The sequence below is a fragment of the Pezoporus flaviventris genome, unplaced genomic scaffold (assembly GCF_033815535.1).
Source record: "Pezoporus flaviventris isolate CSIRO_AGI_PZ_B2104156 unplaced genomic scaffold, CSIRO_AGI_Pfla_v1 ptg000006l, whole genome shotgun sequence".
In the NCBI taxonomy this organism is placed as follows: Eukaryota; Metazoa; Chordata; class Aves; order Psittaciformes; family Psittacidae; genus Pezoporus; species Pezoporus flaviventris.
Genome location: NW_026892554.1, coordinates 6409657 through 6423898, shown reverse-complemented (window position 1 = coordinate 6423898; position 14242 = coordinate 6409657). Strand labels below are relative to the sequence as shown.

General features: G+C 44.3%; 1 long non-coding RNA gene across 1 annotated transcript; it reads left to right on the top strand.

Moving 5' to 3' along the window:
• Positions 1-339: 339 nt before the first annotated feature.
• On the top strand, positions 340-8349 carry LOC133265671 (uncharacterized). The gene is made up of 3 exons (XR_009742061.1): positions 340-486; positions 6681-6902; positions 8157-8349. It is a non-coding gene; the product is annotated as an uncharacterized LOC133265671 (long non-coding RNA).
• Positions 8350-14242: the final 5893 nt, after the last annotated feature.

The following is a 14242-nucleotide window of genomic DNA, read 5'->3' as shown; positions in this document are numbered from 1 at the left end:
TAATGTTAGGGGAATTCATGGAAATCCTTACAGAGAAAGAAGCAAACCTGAAGTAATTGTGGATGTAGTATTTCTTATCCCATTCCATTTGTGGAAGCTGATCCCACGTTGCACCTCAGAAGAGTGAGACCCCTAACCTTCCTACATTGCCTTCAAGGAAGCTGCTCTGGGCTCTCCTCTACCATCTTCCCACCTCAGCCATTTGCTTATCTCTTCACCCAATGCTGAAAGGTTCCTCCAAACTTCCCTGGACTGTTGTGACTATGAATCCCTATCTACCACTTGTAGATATGAATGTTTTAGGCCTTGTTTTTTTTGGTTTGCATATTTGGACTTACCATAAACCCCAGTAGAGACTCTCACTTAGCCAAGGCCACTTCTGCATCCACTGCAGATGAGTGTGGTGCTCCAGGGAACCAGTTTTATTCCAGGCTTCACCAGTGATTCATTTCTGGATGCTGTCTGAGTGATTCCCTTTGGGCCTCAGTTTCCTGTTCTGTCAAATGGAGATAATACCCTTTTTATGGCACAGGGCTGCTTTGAAGCCTTTACAAAATACTCTGATGTGTTTGGATGAAAGTTTCTCTAAAGCAGGTTTAAAAAAGCATGCAGCTCTCATTGAGAGGTTTGTATGAAGCGATCGGGATTCCAGAATTGCTCCCTGGGATGAATGTGTCTGTGTTGAACCTTCAGACAATGCTGAGCACTGAAACAACATTCGTGTAACTTTCTAAAAGCATCCACTGTTGGTGCCCATGGCAGGGTTTGCTCCTATTCATTCTTGTTGTTTATTTTATGTAAATCCTTTTCCCTTCTCATTGAAAACACAAGAAAAGGGGGCTGACAAAAAAAATGAGTTTTGACCTGTAAGCCCCATAAAATTGATTCATCTCGAAGTTTTTAACAGCGCCAGACCTCTCATTTTAAAAGGAACTCTCCTCTTTCTCCCGACTCTCATATTATAGGGGAAAAACCCTGAAAGCAGCAATGAAAGAGATGCAGAATTCTTGTCTCTTTGCTTTTTCTCACTTGGGTCCCTTTATGTGTGCTCTGCCACCTCCCCCTCCTCCGTCGCCCTCCCTCCTGCTCTGCCTCAGTTCCCATTGAAATGTCAAATGCAGCAGTTGTCTGCAAGTGAAAGAGGGGCTCCCTGGTGGGAACAGCCTGCCCTTCTAACCTGAAGGCCTCGGCTGTTCTCTTCTCCCCTTTTTGGTGTTTCCCATCCCACTTTCTCAGCAGATGTTGTGTGGGGCAGCACAGGCTGTAAAGGAATGAGTTTCTTTTCACCTGGCCATGTGAATGGGCTGGCACAGAAATGCTGGCTTATTCTCTGACTCTGGCAACAGCTTACACAGAAAGAGATTGTTTCTAAGAGCTGTCTTTTCTTCTTTCTTTTTTTCTTCTTAGAAGAAGATGGGGGGGGGGGAAGGCTGAGAGACGCTGGCTGTGTTTTAAGCTTCCTCCTTGGGTGCCAAAGGAGTCCGTAGAGTTTTGTTGCTCCTACTTTTGTTCCTTTTATAGTTTCAGTTCAAGCCCCAGGCTTTCAGCTCCCCTTTGTCTTAGCCCCGCTTTTCCCAAGCGGTCGACATGAGAATCCTTTCAGCAAGATGGTGGAGGTTCATCCAGGAACATTGCCCCGGTTTAGTCCAGGGCTTTAGTTTTTGACTCTTTCAGCAGCTGAGTGGTGGAAATTTGCAGGAGAGTGACATTTCACAGGCATTTGCAGGGGAAATATTTAGTTTCAGAAGAATCTTGCCTGGAAATATGTGACAATAGGGTGCAAAAATGCTCAAGCTCTATCCTAATATTGAGTTTTGTCAATGCGCTGTTTGAGGTAGGATAGGCATGTTAAAGGTGGAAGAAATAGAAGGTGTGCGAGTTTTCATCCTTTCTCTGTTTTTTTGGCTGCCTGAATATCTGACTTCATGTGGCTGGTTGTCTCCTGTAGCCTGCTCTTTTTCCCTCATCAAGACCTTGAGCATCTAGGGTTCATCAACTGGATTGCACTAGAGAGGTACCTAGAAGAGATATTCCCCTTCCCTGTGTGGATATCTTTGCTTGGCACCTCCAGAGCACTATCTCTTATCAAGGCCACTTTTAGCCGTGTCTGTGCTCTGAGCCCAAGACTGAGACTTGATCTATACTCAAGAGCAAATTATGTATTTGGGATGGTGGATCATTTGACCCCTGATGAGAGAAATGCACATTCAGCTGTTCTTGAAAAACGGAGCTGTCATTTACTGATTTAATGAGTAAATAAGCTATTCTGAAATCCTGTAGGGATATTACGCCAGCGGTTCTCTTTGGGTATTTATACACATTTTAACTCCAGTTGTGTGTTTTGTTGTGTGTGTGAGTGTGGTTTTTCCAAAATCTGAAGTTTATTTTTGCAGTGGTGCTTGGAAAGCTGTAAATGATCCACAAGGAATTAACAGACAAAAGTCCCTGGCTCTGCTCCACCCTATTGAAGTCGATGGCAAAACTCCCATTGACTTCAGTGGAAGTAACAACTAGGGCCTGTGAGAGTAAACAATAAATCAGTTTTATAATTAGAGTATCTTTCTGAGTCCTGTTCTTAGTGCTTTATGTGATTGAGGTGTTAGGTGCTTATATGATGATGAAATGTATAAACTAATCACAAGCTTCTTTGGTGAAATATGGATTTGTGAAGGCGAAATTCCTGTACTTGAAAGCTCTGGGTAGGCTTCAGCTTTCAGGTGATGTTTTGGAATCCTGCACTCAAATTCTGTTAACAAGAATAAATACAAGGTGTTTGAGAGGTTAAACTGCCCCTCCATTCGTCATGTAGCCAATGTGTATGAGAACGTTTTCCCATTCCTGTTTGTAAAAAGCACAGTTCATAGAGAGGTGGGACTGGAGGAGTCAGCAAATTGAGCCTCTTGCCTGGACACGGGCACATGTCACAAATCCCAGTCAAACACTTAATGAAGAGAATTCTAACCACACGCACCTTACCACACGAGGTACGTGTGGTTAGAGTTCTGCAGGAGCATTTACCCTGTGTCTGTTCTAGCACATTGTTCAGTGTTAAAACTACCATGTTGCATAATAGGATGGTATAAATAAGTCATAAGTATAGTTCTTTAGCCTGTTCTGTCAGTGGACTCCAAATGGTTTCATGAAGAAAACAAATATTATTTACGTGGGGTAGCCCAAGACTATGGCACGGCCAAATATGCAAGGATAGAGTTAAGCCCTTTCCTAAGTCCATGTCTAGCATCTTATCCCTTGTCTTTTAAAGGCTTTATCACTAAATTGTGTCTTAAGCTAAAGGCTCTGTATTGTAGAGTTTTCCTATTGATTCCTTCCCTGGAGTTTGTGCCTTTTGGAGGAGATGGGGCATTGCTAATTGCTTCAGCTGTTCTTGACTGTTACAGGGCACTTGAGCAGAACTGTGTAGCTTGAGTGTTTGTGCTTTGTAAAACAACCCTTCTGCCTTGCAGACCGGAAGGATTAACAACTTTAGCTGCCTTGATTTGTTTTGGATTTTGTATGTGATATTCATGTAGGGTACAACATAGCTGAAGGTAAGGCAAGGTTGTCACTAGAATATCTGAAGATGAGTGCCACGGAAATAAAGTGCTATTGTTGCTCTTTGAGCAATGACACTGACCAAAAGAAAAGACATCTGGGTAGGAAATAGCAGGCTGCTTCCAGGGAACATCCATGGTGTACCTCAGATTCCCATGAATGCTAGTCCTGCTAGGCAACCAGCAAAGGGAGCTGCAGGCAGCCGTGAGCCAGGCCAAAAAGAGGGGAGAAAAAAAGACTAACCCTGAGAAAAAGGGGTGCATTCTTCCTAATTGTGCTTTGGACTGGAAGCCTTTTTATTCTTTTGTTGCATTTTTCCTCTTCCTTTTCACACCCCAGCAGTAGCCAGAGGGTCTCAGCATTGGGTGGCCATATCCCACCCCTCCTGTTCTAACCTTCTGGGAGGTTTGGGGCTGGTTGTAGGAGGACTGCAGCACGTCTGCATGTTCATCTCGCAGCAAGTGGCCATATGAGCTGGGGCAGACTGCAATACTGACCATGACCCTTGCAAAGAGAGGGTAAACCCCACCATCTGCTGAAGGACACAGTGTTCAGCTCTGATGGTAGAGTTGTGGTTTCACCTAAGGGTAAACATCCAGCTGTAATGGACAAGATTTCTTGAAGTGGCCAGTGACTATCATGATGTTCAAAGTGTTTCCAGCCTTTAACGCATATCTTTGATGTCTTTGAACAGGACTTTGAAGAAGGCAGTGGTGGACAGAAAGAGGTGAAATAGTGTGTCTGTGGTTAGGTGAGAAGTCGGTGGTGGAGAGGAGAATTGAATGTGACTCTTCCTTGCCCAGGCTATCACACTCACTTCTGGGCTATCTTTGATCTAACTACTTTGTGCAAGTAGACTAAAAGTCAGTTAAAATCACAGTGTGAAGGAAAACAAAAAGGGAAGGTTGCTCAGGGGAGAGAAATGGCTTTGAGTAACAGCTGAGGAGCTGGAGCAACACAGAACAGTGAGGTGAGAGAGGTGACAGTATCAAACTAGTCCTCGGCTGGGAAGAAGCAGGACCAGGAGCAGTCTGGATGGAGAGAGAAGCTCCCCATGGTGATGGTGTCGCTTCTTAGACACATTTTGTGCTGTCTGTTTCTTCTTCGATGTTTCTCTGGCCTCTATTTCTTTATTATAAATGTGGATTGGCAGCAAATAGATTCTCAAATATGTATCAAAATTCTTGATTTGATTAATTAAAATTTATCATATATGCATCCCATCTTTAAACCACGGAGCAGCAGTGATACCTCTGGAGATCAGGAGGTGCTGGGAGGCACCTCCTTCTGCCTTTAATACAGGTTTAAGGCTGAAATGCAGGGAAGGCTGCTAGCATGGCCAGCTGTAGCTCAGGAAGCAGCCTCAAGAGGGAGAGAAGGCTTTCTCACAGGCTTCTAAGACCAATGTTCAAAGAGAAATGCCTTTAGAGGAGAAAAGGCTGGGCTTTCTGGCTGTGCAAAACTTAGCCCTACAAATCTGTTCTGCGGATTTTTTTCCCCCTTGATGCTCCTCTTGTTCCTGATCCTTCTTTTTTCTCCTGCTGGTGACTGAGGATTACTTTCTAAACCTGGGGACTTTTAAATCTTGGCCTGGGATGAGGAGTCTCACCTAAATGGATGCAGGTCTGCACCTGTTCTTCTGAGTCAGAGATGCATCAGCCCCATGTGTGACAGGACAAATAGACTGAACAGGAGGGGAACAAACTAATTAGTTGCCTTGAACTGAAGGATGCCCTGGCACTGTTTGGTTAATCACTGCACAAGGCTAGCACAATTGAACAAATGACCAATATAATAAGTAACAAATGGAAACCACTCCACTTCCAGCAAAGGAGTTGGCTATTTAAAGGCAGCAAGAGGTTTGCAGCACCAGCCCTAGCAACAAGGACAAAAGTTATCCCAAACATGTGTATGAAGCAGAGCTCCAAACACGTGAGGCCAAGCTACCATGAACCCACTGTATCATGCTATTAATAGGAAGGGGGCCTCCATTAACTACTTAGAGGGTGATGCAAAAGCATCAGAAGAAATCTGTGATGTACATAAAGAAGCAAGTTGCACCATATCTAATTGCTGGAATAATGATTTTCTGCGATGCAAATTACCAGGAGCAAATTCACTCCAGTACGTTTGTGTATTTAATTATCATCAAGAGCTGGAATTGAGGGACTAGATTTAATATGTTCGTAATGAAACAGCCAGAATTTGTGTGTGTGTTTGCAGAGAACTCGTTATTTTACCACAGCTGGATTGATTTATTTTAAATAAATCATTATGGCAGAGACAGTTTCTGCCTGTTTGCCCATTTATCATGAAAATTGTGGTTTCATTTATAGAGGTGGTTTCTATCAAGCACACATCACCCCTTCTTGCTCGCAAGCTGCATGTTTCTGTATGTTTTAAGGAGGAGCTCAGTGCGAACAATAGGTGTTACTTCATGTATAAGCCAAGAATAGAGGAGTAGGAGGAATTAGGATGACTTGGATGGGTTAAGATTTTGTAAGAGGTCATAGGTCTTCATACTTGTAGATGCATAGCTTGAATTTAGCGCCACCCATTTGTAAGCCAAAGCTGTTATGTAATGGCTATTTGATGGTGTGTACGAGAGAAGTTAGTCGTTTTGGTTGCTAGAGAATATATTTTCTCATCATAACAAGAAACAACAGAAATGGACGTGGACACAGGATTAGCACTTCTGAACCCGAGATGGTTCTTCCCTGCTTGACGTTCAGACTGTCTGGACCAGAGCTGTACTAAAGATATTGGGATATCAATTCAAGGTTCAAGTTCTGGACCAGAGCTGTACTAAAGATATTGGGATATCAATTCAAGGTTCAAGTTGTAAGAAAATATTAAAATTGAGATGCAATACTGTTGCTACTTACACTTTGTTTTGGATTTTGTCTGTTAATGGAGCTCCTGGAAAGAAAGATCTGAAAGCCAACAGCATAGGTGGCTGTTCAGCCAAGACAATCATGTTGTGTAGTTCCCAGGAGTGGTGTGTGTGGCCTGACCCTGTTGAAAACTGGATCTGCATCTCTGGAGTTGCTGCTCCATATAGGGCCCAGCTTTGGTCAGAGAAGCTGGTTGTTAAAGAACATTTATTTCCTGGGTCTCCTGCCTTGTAGCTTTGCTTAACTTGATCTGGAAACAGTGACCTAGATGCAGTTGTCTTCTGCTTAACACCCAAATGTTTGTTGTGGTCACTGCTTCATAAGTATGAAGGGAGGCTCCCGAAGCGGCCAGTTCACTGTGGTGCCAGGTGAAAATGTGGTTGCAATGCAATTAGAAACGAAGACTAGTGCCAAGCTTTGCTTTGCATTTGTTTCCTCTTGTGGATCTCAACCCAAGTTACAAACCACAATGAACCAGGGGTAATGGAGGGTCACGAAGGTATTGTGCTATGTCACGAGTGGTGGGATGGGGCCAGCTTCTTGCAACGTCTCCATGAGCATGCCTGCAGGACCCTTATTTGCAGTGCCCCCAAGCTGGTTTGTGTATAATTGATGGGTACCCTGAGGTTCTACCTCCCCCTCCTCCCCAGGATGTCCTTTTCTGTGTTAGTTTATTTTTTAAATAATTAACAGACTTTGTGACTGCCTGTCTATGCGTCCCCCTGGAATTCCAGTCCAGCTGCTCTCATCCCTCCCCATAACCCCTCCTCCTCCTTCCCAATGCTCTTTTCCTTTCACTGTCTTAAAGGAGTACATTTTGGTTTACCTTCGGGCAATAAAATCTCTGAACACTTTCTGAATTAGATGCTCTTTGCTGCTTGCTGCTATCCTGAAACCTTCCTTTCCCTCCCGAATGCACAAGGGAACCTTCTGCTCCTGATAAGAAACTGATTTCAGTCTGAATAATCCAATCCAGGGTAATTCTTGTCTGATGGGCAGTTTCTTTCTCCAAACTGATGCTATAAATTGCTTGTTCCTATGGCACAAAGGGCTGGGTGCAGTCGAGGATGGATAGAGAACACCATTTATACCCTGTTTGTTCCCTCCTGTGCACCCTCCCCATGGCTAGTGGTTGCACTCATGTGTGGGTTGGTATGGCTGATGTGGATATGAGGTTACACAAACAACCCTGTGTGCATCTTCTGCAGCTATTGAGCAGCAAGGACAAGAGCCTGTTCCCTCTCTCTTTCCAGTGCATTTACCTTGCTATGGTGCTAGCAATGGTATGGGCAGTAGAGAAGCTGTAGCACGTCTTTGTGCCACAGGCAAAATCAGGTGCTGGCTTCCTTTCTGCTGCCATGCTGGCCTCTGTTTCCAGAGGAAACTCCTACTAATAGAAGAAGAGAAAGCTCAAAGCACAGTACAGCTGCTGGAGGTGTTTGCTTTACATTCTGGCCTTTGTATAAGGGTCAGCAGCAAGGGTGGGGCTGTGGCCCCAGTGGCAATGATTGATTTTGGTGTAAAAACCCAGGTTCGCATGGGTCTGGCTTCTAGGCATATTATTTGAGAGTGAGAAAGGCCAAGTTTATGCTTGTTGAACCTGCACCTCTTTTGTTGACTATAAGAAAACTTTGCCAGATTGATCCTCTTCTACCTCATATAAAGAGGTATTTTAATAAATAACCTTCTTTCCCATCTTTACTTGCCTAGGCTTGCTGCTTTCCAGATCCACGCTCTAATTGACATGCACCTTGTGGCGTGGCTGGAGGCTATGCCAATAATGCACATATTCATGGCATGGCAGGCAGATAGGCTCCCCCCCCCCCCCCAGACATCATAATTCCAAGCAAACATCAGACGAGCAGCTGGCTTTGATGTGGGTCCTGAGTTTGCAACCTCAAAAGGGGAATCTTTGGAGCCCTGTTTGCACTGTTCCTTGTGCCAGACATTGCTGCAGTATCACAACGGCTGAGCAACTGTGTCTTGAGCACAGTGGAAGCGAGTATTTTGCAGTTACTCAGCAGATGCAGTTGTGCTAGAGAGTAACCAAGAGCAGCCTGGGCTTTGCAGGGATGGGTGCTGTGAATGTGTTAGTAACAATCAGGGATGGGGAGTGAGGTAGGGAGGGTGGGTGATAGGGCTGTTGCTGGACCATCTGAGGCACTTGTCAGAGGATGTTAGCCGTGCAATTAGGAGATGCTGAAAAGGAGGGAAGAGGGATGCTGCAGCAGGAAGAGCTTTGTGTCAGCCTATAAAGCTCTTTTTCTCAGCGGGGTTGGTGGGATTTGCTCAGTCTCCTCCCAGATAAATTAAGTCAGTACAACACCTGCTCCTTTAATATGGCCAGGCTAACTGCACTGTAGACCTGGCTTTTCTTTCCCTCTCTTTTTAATGACATGGAAGCAGCTTGTGAACTCCCTTCTCCTGTTTTCTCCCCCTGTAAACCACCCATTCTAATGGAGGGTGAGACTGTTTCCCCTAGAAGAATGATTGGAAAAAGAAAACCCAACCAAAACCAACCCAAAGATTTAGAACAAAACCCCACCAAAAAGCCCCTAAGCTGGCAAGAGGTGAAGGGTATGTAATTGCTATTCCTTATGCAGCCCACTAAAGCTGTGTGTTTTAACCATCTGAGGACAGCAGGGATTTTCCTCTTCCAAGAGAGTCAAATGTGGGGTTTGCATTTTCTTTCTTTTCAGGAGGGGTGTGGGGAGAAAGAGGTGGACTTCATTTTCCTTGGGATTAGCTAAAGCTCCTTCCACTTTTATGTTGGCAACATGAGGTTTCATCAGACCTCTGATCTTGCACTGAATAAAAATATAGCATTACTGTCAAACTGCAAAAATGGAGGGCTTGAACTTAACTGGATTAAAGAGCATTTGAGACAGCATTCTTCTCTTAATAGAGTGTGTGGGGGTTGATGCTGTGATGCCTCAATTGGCCCATGGCTGTGGTGGAGCATAAGGGGAGTCTTATTCACTGTTGCTGACCAGAGAACCTCAGGGTGAATTTTCTTCCAGGATATTTTACTTAATGCTCAGATCTCCCATTGCTGCAATACTGTGGATTTATTCTTGACAGTGCACCATTGGGATCAGGCTTGTTAATTAGTCGGGTGCACCTCATATCCATGGAAATGTATGCATGAGCTTTAATTGCAAATAAATGCGCTGAGCCACATTTGCTTATGGTTTGGTGTTTGTCTTTCCCATATGAATAAACATCCCTGGCCGCTCGTCTCTGTCCTGCGCTTACTCTTGACAGCACTTTCACAGCCTGTTTGCCACTGTTGGCTCTTGGCTTACTCTTTGGACACTCCTCTTGCTGGATTCTGGCAGGATTTTTCTGACTTGCACTGCTAGTCCAGTGTTTTGTGGCTTTAATGATGCATTTTACAATGGAGTAGAGGTCTGGGAGAATCCACTCCTGCCATGTTGTGTCTCCTGTCTCCATGCTGCATGCTTGGATGTATCCCCATATGTCCAGTAATGAGCATGGGCTAATTGTCTAGGAAGATAGAAAAATAGATAGGTAATTTGTAGCTATTTAATTTTACATTAGGCAGAGGGATGTAGGGGCAGAGGCTAATGTTGTTGGCATTTCTTTTCAGGGTTGTTAACCAGATATGCTGCCTCTGGGGCATAACAATGCCTCCCTCAGTAGAGCTCTCTAATTCTTTTATTACATTCTTATTAATTTAGCAATGGCCTAAAGTCTGTGAGGCACCTTCCAAGGCGTGATCCCTGCCCTGAGGACCTTACAGACTAATTCCAAAGCATGATACAACCAGGGATTACTCAGTGAGGGCAAGGGCCTAATGGAGTAAGAAATGGTTTGTATTAGATAAATGGATAAGAATGAATCAGTGCAAGAGTTAATCACGTTGTTCCTTGCAGGCACATGGGGATAAACATCTCTTTAGGAGGTCTATGGTGTGGCTGGTTGGTTTATCGAGGTCTTTCCAAGTAGGGACCATGGATCATGGTTGTCTCCCATCTCCCAGGTCTGTTCTTCAACACCTTCCTGTGGATGGCTACTCTGGGAAGCAGTGTGCTCCAAGTGCAAAGAAGCTACATGAATAAAGGGTTGGGTCAACCAAAGCATTGGCTGTAACCTTCAAAACCAGCCAGGGATACAAACAGCTCTCACCCTATCTCCCTTCTTAGTCCTTTAGAAGGCTGGGGAAGTTGTTTTTATCTGGAGTGAAATCACAAAGCTATGCCTTTTTGCCACGGATTTCAGTTCTTGGGAAGCTGCAAACCAATGGTCCCAAACAAAAGAGCTATCCAGGAGGCTGGGGAAAGGGCCAGAGGGGAGCGGGGGTTGTAAAAGGGCTTCAGCTCAGGGGTGGCCACAGGGCCCCCCCAGCACCTGTCCTCCTGTTTGAAGGCTGTAAGCTGCCCAGCATGGCCAGTGGCTCTTGGGACAGATGGGTCTGCAACAGCTGAGGCAGCTCAAGGCAGGAGGGATGAAAGCAAGAGGTCGAGCCCTCCCCTCGGAGCCTCGGCAGCATGGGCTGGTGTGAGCTGGTGGGGAACATTTGGTGTCCATGTGGCATCTGGCAGCAGAGTTTGCTTCTCTGGCATTTCCTTTGGTGAAAGGAAGAGCAAAGCAATTCGCTTCCAAGCAGCTGCTCTGCTCCTCTGGGAGGGAACAGCATCCTCCTCCCTGCCCCAGCCCTTCGGCAGGGTGCTACAGCACAGTCCCCTACACAAACATCCTCAGCCCCAGGTAAACATCCTTTGCCACCCTCATTTACTCTCTCATATTTTTTTTACTACTGAGGAAAGAAAGATCTCTTTGCATCACTTACTTTAAATCTAGTTGCTGTGGCAACTGGATGCAGGGTTTAAAGTGGCTGGCTCTGTCTTCTTGACATCATTGTTTGACTTTCAGTTGCTGGAGCAACAGATCGCTGGGAAGAACCAGCAAGGTCGAGGTTTCTCTTTCTTTCTTCCTCCACGTTGCTTTTCTTTAGGGCCTGAGAGCACCAGTGATGGTTTGCTTTTGACTGAAGACACACACTGTTAACATATGATGGGAATATGTCAGGCAGTATTAGAAGAAATGGAGGTTAGGTCAAAGGCCCATTACAATGGGTGAATTCCTACAAAACTGAAGAAAAAGAGAGAGAGAATGAATGAACCATTATCTTTCCTAAGATCAGAGGGTTAGAGAAGACATGGCTCCAGCACCCTTAGTGTTAGGCTCTTGCCATGAACATTTCTCTATTGGTTGTTCTGAACCCTGCTTTTCCAAAGCAGAGACATAGGGGTGATAAGCGGAGAATGTAAAACACCAACAGATATAGCTATAGAAGTCAATACTATAATGTAGCTCCTTCATTTCCTCTTAATGCAATGTTACGCTTACAGCTTTCTTCCCAAAAGTTCTTTCTGTCAGTGTCGTCTCTGACCACAGAATACTTGTTTAACTCATCCCAGGCAGTTTTCCTCTGCAGAAGGGGATAGGGAGCAGCTATTTACTTAATCATTGGATTCCAAAAGGTTCATTTCCTCTATACTGCTTGTGCAGGGCACTGGCTATAGTGGGAGGGTGATGCCAGTCAGAGGCACCAGTGTCATTCTGAGTGCAGAGGGACCATGTCCCTGCTGGGGCAGTGGTGTCTTAATACACAGACTTCAGAAAGCAGAATACCATCCTTTACCAAAATAATTATAGCCAGAAGTGCTCAGCTCCATTTTCCTAGCCCAGGCCTCTCCATTTGTTTTAAGCACTGTGGTATCTAACAGCATCTTGGTCCTAGCTGAGATCTTTGGGTGAACAAGCAGTGTTTCTGCACAGAGCCTTTTGTGAGATTTGGCTGGTTTTCCTCTGGGGTTAGTATTTTGCAGAGCTTGAGATGACAACAGCTACTTGCTTTTAAGCTGATGCTGAATATGCAGTTCTCTGGGTTTGGGGTTTGAATTTCTTCCTGGCACGAGGCTGACCAGGCGTGGTGCAAAGGCAGAGCAAGGGGGAGGCTGGAGGTAGGATGATGCATACACTGGAATACAGTTTTGGCATTAGGTATTGAATTAGTAATAACTGAAACGTCAAAGTAGGGGCTGGATTTTGGCAAATGCTTTATGCTTAAAACCTAAATGATAAACTACTGCTCTTCCAGGAGGCTTATACCAGACAAAATATCCATAGGGTTTCAGTTTGTGTCAGTAAATCAGGTGCGGCCTTAAAAGATGTTATTGGATAGAACAAATGAAATGTAAAATGCAGGTTTTAACAAAAATACAATTGGAAGTTAAAAGTCAATTTTGAAAACAAAATTAGAGAAATAAGAATAATAATAATAATGAAAAGTGAAATTTGTTGGTATCAAAGTAAAGGAAACCATCATTAAAATGTATTTAAAAGCTGAGCTTTTCTTGTTCTGAGAATTCCTGCTAGTGTGTCTGACTGCCCAGCTCATTCCAGGTTTCCACACACACACATGTGTGTATATATATATATATATACATACATAAAAAAGTGCAAACTTTTTCACAATGAAGTTATGGTTTCAGTATTATACCCTCACTGCCCGCAAAATACACAGAATTCAAATTAACAAATATACATGCCTCAAAGTCTACACAATGTCAGCCACAAATATGCATGCAAGAATGCTGGTTGCTAGAATTTGGAGTTAGCTATTAGTGAACATTTGTATGGTGTTCAGATAATTTGTTCTTAAATGCCACACATGTACCACATGGTTCAGATGTGGTTTGGGGAGCTGTAAAATGGGATTTCAAACTGGTTCTGTTCCTATTCTTAAAGCCATGGCTCAGTTAGGGCTCAGATGCATCTTAACTATAGGTCTGGCGTCCTGAGTCTGGGATATTGTGACTAGCTGGGTTTTGTGGAGGCTAAAAGGCATGGAGGCAGCTGCTTATTAGTGAATTTGTGCACGTGCCAGTCTGCAGTGAAATGCACTTGAAATAACCTACCCTAGATGCCTCTATGAGGATGATGGCCCTGATGATTTAGCTATTTTGGTTCCAGCTTGAATTATTCATGTATTTGAAAACACTCATGAATTATTTGTGTTTTCTCTAAATATATAATTTAAAAAACCCAAATCCTTCCGATGAAATATAAAAATGAAATTTATTTATTTATTTTCCCTGCTCTGAGATGCTGTCCTCGTCCCGAAAGAGCCTTTTAGCCTTAGGCTTGTGGGCAGCTGCGGTGTCAGGGCACAATGATGTCTCGGGCATCAGCATCCCTGCATTAACCTGTGCTAACAGAGGATCAGCCCAATTCAGGAAGAAAGAGGGAGACTCTTTTGAAAGTTAGATGTGACCCCAACTTGTTTGCTTAATTTATGGGTACTGGGTTTTTGAGAATAGCAGCTATCTTGCACACATGCGTTTAGAATTTAGAGAATGCTTCACAAGCTGATGCATCTGGACTTAAGGTGCCCAGCTGTGGATCAAAAGAGCTTGATCCCTGCAGTGCAAAGTCCTGATCTGGTACAAATTCAAAGGCTGGTTCAAATGCATTCAATTGTTCTGTTGACATAACGTTATCCTGGAAACCTTTGTGCCAGCTCTAGTACTGCCTGTCATCTTCAGGCTGACATAATGTGGCCAGCTTTAAACTGGAGCGCATCGTATCATGTGCTCAGGCTAATTCAACAAAAATGCGTTTGTGCTTGATCCAGATCAAATCTGTTCTGCCACGAAATCTGGGAGTGCAACAGATGTGATATTAATAGATGTGGAACCACAGCCTAAGCCTCTCCCCCTCCCTAAACATCTGCAGCGGCAGAGGGGGGACGGCAGCGCTGGGAGGAG